Raw genomic sequence first — 5,025 nt, forward strand, 5'->3', positions numbered from 1 at the left:
AGGATGGGCCTGGACACTAGTTACAGCAACTCCGGGCCCTGCAGGGATGGGGGAGTTGGGGATGCCCTCAGCCCCACACGTCACAACTCTCCTAGTTTACAACATCCTCATAGGAACCCCTTCAGGCCGGGCACATTGGCTCATGCCTGTAATCCTAGCACTTGGAAGGCCAAGGTGGGCAGATTGCTTGAGCTCAGGAGTTTGAGACCAGCCTGGCCAACATAGGGAAACCCCATCTCTATAAAAAATACAAAATTGGCCAGGTGTGGTACATACATCTATAGTCCCAGCTACTTGGGGAGGGTAGGAGGATCACTTGAACCTCAAGAGGCAGAGACTGCAGTGAGCCAAGATTGCACTACTGTACTCCAGCCTAGGTTACAAAGTGAGACCCTGTCTCAAAAAAAAAAAAAAAAAGAAATCCTTCCAGCATAGCAGCTGAAATGGCCACCCCACCCACCTGGTCAGCAGCAGATGCCTAGTGACCCCATCTGCCAAGCCCCCTCTGTACCTGTATACCACAATGGAGCTTCGAGGCTGCCTGGAAGAAGTAGGAAACATTTTCACCCCTCTATCCATCCCAGCTGCCAGCTAGCCACAGCCTTGGGAGTTCATACTTGCTTACTTGCTTCTTGACCAGAGCTAAACTGTGGGCCACTTGCTGCTGCTGCTGCTGCTGCTGCTGCTGTGTGTGGGGTAGGGATGGACAGTGGGCAGCAGGTCCTGGCTGGCTGTGCTGTGTCTGGAGGCTGAGTCTGGCCCTGCTGGTTCACTGATAGGCACCAGCAAGGGCGGCAGAGTCCAAGTGGCAGGTGCCCGAGGGGCTGGGTTCTGGGGAGGACTGGTCAGTTCTGAGCCCCACTGGCCTGAGCTTGCATCCTGTGCTTTCCAGGCAGGCCTGGATGCCCCTCCAGGCTTCTTTCTCCGTCTGCCAGGCAGAATGACTCTGAGGCTACCAGGCCCAGTGCCCCAGCTGTTTCTTTGCCACAACTTGAGCTTTAACTCCAAAGTTCTCCCCACCACCTCCTGCCCCACTGCCCACACAAGCAGCTTAGGTAGGTGGCATTTAATCACAAGGCCTCAGTCTCCCCACCTGTAAAAGGGACACAGTGGTCCTTGCCTTTTTCTAGATTTGAGAGGAGGACACCTCAGTTCCTGTGAAAGGAAGAGAGTGAGGGGCCCTGGATTCAAGCCTCCCTCCCTAGCAATGCAGCCCTGGGCAACCCACTTCCCTCTCAGAGCCTCAGCTTCCTGGCCCGAGGCAGGAATGGAATGTGACTCCTGCGTGCTGCAGGAGATCAAACTCTGGGGAGCTGCCCCAGTTGCTCTTTCCTCCTCGCTTTCCTGGTTCCAGGAGCCAGAAGCTGATGGGGAAACCAGTGAGTATGCAAATTCCGGCACTATTGGGAAATGATCCTGGGGAGCTCACAGAGGACAGCTTCCCGCCTGCCCTCCCCCCACATCCCCCATTGGCCCGACTCTGCCCTTGGGCTCTCACCAGTGGGAGCCAAACCCTGCATTATCTTGCGAGTTCTGTCTCACACACGAGTTAACCCCTCTTGGAGTGAAGCCAGGGTTACTATGGCCAATCTGTCCTCAGAAAACCTCCAGCCTCCCTAGCAGAGAGCAAATCAGCCCAGAATGGGATGAAAGTTCCCTGCTCTAAATGTCCCAGCCCAGTCCCCATCCTTCACTTCTCTAGAGTGGGGGAAAACTCAGGAGCCCCTAAAGATCTGGGGAACTAAGTAAGCTAGGAGCATAATTTTGGGGTTTGAGGGGAGCAACTCTCCAATGCCCCTCCCCCAGTGCTGCTCATGCCCCTCGTTGTAGTCTTCTGGGGTTGGGGGGACAGGTGGTGTCTGGGAAGAAGCCAGTATTCCTCGAGCAACTGCAAATTCCCTCCTCTTCCCCCAGCAAAGTTCTCTGCCCTCCCTTCCCCATGCCTCCTAGAAAAGCCAGCATTTGCCTTCTATACACTGAGGGGAAAGACCCCAGCCCTGAGGGAGGTGCTGGGCAGGACTCCTCCAAGACAAAAGTGAGTAGCAGAGAAAATGGGACTCGAGGGGCACATATCTAGGAGCTTCAGGGAGGGAAGTGGTACAATCAGCCTGAGCCCTGGAGCCAGGTGGTCCCTAGAGACACTTCCCCAAAAGAAGGCAGCCCAAGGACCCTAGCACTTTTGTCCCAGGTTTTCTCAAACCTCTTGCTCACTTTTTTCTTGGACCATAGCAGAGAGGGTGGAGTAGAGGGTGGCCAGGGCCTATTCTGGGGACCTCCCAGTTCCTGGGAAGGGTGTGGGAGATTTGGCTGAAAGAGGCAGGAAGTAGAGCCCTGCAATTAAGGAAACCCAAGCCAACCAGGCCACGGCATGTAAATCCTTCCAGCTAGTTCCTGAAGGGGAGGAGGCCCCAGGCTGTCATCCTGGGGTGTGGCCTCATTAAGCTCCTCTCAAGGCAGCTGCTGGTTATCTTAAACTGCTCATCCATTTAAGAAATGTCAGCAAAATGAGGTGGGAGGAAAGGATCAGGCACCGCACCCCACGCTAAGTTGGGCACATTGCTGGGAGGTCAAGTCACTGAATGGTGCAAAGGCTACGATTCTGGCTGCTCTGGTGCTGCCATGTAATACCGTGCCTGCCACCTGCTGGCACTTCCTGGTACTGCTGCCTACAGAGCAGAGGCCTGCCCACCAGCTCTGGCCTGGAATGAAGATGCGGAGACAAGGATCTTGCAGCAGGATCTAAAAAACAATTAATCTAAGGAGAATAACATGGGAAGTAAAGTGCTAAGGCAGAAACAGAGAATTCTTAATGGCATTTGCAGCTCCGCACCGGAAAGCAACACCAGAGATCACTGCCATGCCTTCTACAAAGTCCAAAGCTCTAGAAAGTTCCAACTGTTCCAGGTAACAGACCAAGAAAAATTATCAGGAACTGAAGAATAAAAAGGCAAGGAAAGGTGAAAAAAATATAAACATTCTTTGTTTTTTCGAGACAGGGCCTAACTCCGTCTACTGGGCTGGAGTGCAGTGGCACAATCGTAACTCACTGCAGCCTGGACTTCCCGGGCTCAGGTGATTCCCCCACCTGAGCCTCCCAAATAGCTGGAACTACAGGCATTCACCACTATGCCTGGGTATTTTTTGGTATTTTTGCAGAGATGGGGTTTGACTAGGTTTCAGGCTGGTCTTAAACTCCTGGGCTCAAAGCACATCTACCCGCCTCAGCCTCCCAAGGTGCTGCGATTACAGTCATGAGCCAACACACCCAGCTAATTTGTTATGTTTGTTGTTGTTTTTTCAAGGAATTTTCTTTTTTAGGAGACAAAGTCGCTCTGTCACCCAGACTGGAGTGCAGTGGCACAATCCCAGCTCACTGCTGCCTGACTTCCAGGGCTTAAGCAATCCTCCTACATTACAACATCTGGCTAATTTATCTTTTGTAGAAACAGGGTCTCACTTTGTTGCCCAGGCCAGTCTTGAACTCCTGGGCTCAAGCGATCCTCCCACCATGGCCTCCCAAAGTGCTGGAATTACAGTCTTGAACCAGCCTGCCTGGCATCACTGCTAAGAATTTATCCTACAGGTATTTGTATTTGCAAAATGATGCATATAGGGCTATTCACTCTGACACTGTCTGAAACAGCAAACAATGGGAAACAATATTAATGCGATCAACAGACAACTGATTAAGTAAACTTGGGTATACACATGCAACACAATATAAAGTAGCCAATAAAAATAACGAGGCAGCTGTACATATGGAATGTTTTCTGTGTTAGATTGCTCGATGAAGAAAGCAAGGGACGAACAGTGTGCACAGTATGCTACCATTTCTGTGAAAAGACACATGCATGTGTGCACACTGCTCATACACATAAAAAGGTCCCTGGGAAGGATGCAAAGGAACTCTAGGGTTGCCTCTGGGAAGGGAAACTGATAGCTGAGACACAGACGCACTTCCTTTATCTTAATATACTTTAGTGCCATGTGAGCTGTGAGCATTTGCACGTTGCTACAGTCTGAATGTTTGTCCCCCAAATTCATATGCTGCAATACTATCCCCCAAAGTGATGGAATTAAGAGGCTTTGGGGGTGCTTAAATTATGAGGACAAAATGCTCATAAATGGGGTTAGTGTCCTTATAAAAGAGGCCTGAGGAGTCATGTGTGGTGGCTCACAACTATAATCCCAGCACTTTGGGAGGCTGAGCCCAGGAGTTCGAGACCAGACTGGGCAACAAAGTGAGACCCTGTCTCTAAAAAGAAATAAATAAATAAGAGGCCTGAGGCCAGATGTGGTGGCTCACATCTACAATCCCATCACTTTGGGAGGCCAACGCAAGGAGGGTCACTTGAGCCCAGGAGTTCAAGACTAGCCTGGGCAACATAGCAAGAGCCTGTCTATACAACATTTTTTTAAATTAGCTAGGTGTGGTAACACATAACTGTAGTCCCAGGTACTTGGGAGGCTGAGGTAAGAGAGTCACTTGAGCCTGGGAAGTTGAGGCTGCAGTGAGCCATGACTGCACCACTGCAATCTAGCCTGGGCAACAAACTAAGACCACATCTCAAAAATTTTTTTTTAAAAGAAGGCTGAGGGAGCTTGTCCTCCTTCCACCGTATGAGGACACAACTAGAAGGCACCATCTGCGACCCAGAAAGCACGCCTTCACCAGAAGCTGGCTATGCTAGCGCCTTGATCTTGGACTTCCTAACCTCCAGAACTGTGAGAAATGTTTGCTGTTTATAAGCCATTTCGTTTATATTTTTGTTACAGCAGCTCAAACAGACCAAGACACAGGTATTCAAATTAATTAAATATTTTAAAGTCCACCCATCCCCAAACCCAGCATACAGAAATAAGTTATCAGGGTGGGGGCTGCAAGCTGAGGAGGGGGCCAGGGGTCTCCAAAGTTTTTTTCTGTATACAAACAATAAAAACTTGAAGCATGTACACCTCTAACATGTATGTGCTCTTAAACTATGATAACTGCCATTTTTACAGATTAAAAACGATTATCAGCAG

The sequence above is a fragment of the Callithrix jacchus genome, chromosome 7 (assembly GCF_049354715.1).
Source record: "Callithrix jacchus isolate 240 chromosome 7, calJac240_pri, whole genome shotgun sequence".
Taxonomy (NCBI): Eukaryota; Metazoa; Chordata; class Mammalia; order Primates; family Cebidae; genus Callithrix; species Callithrix jacchus.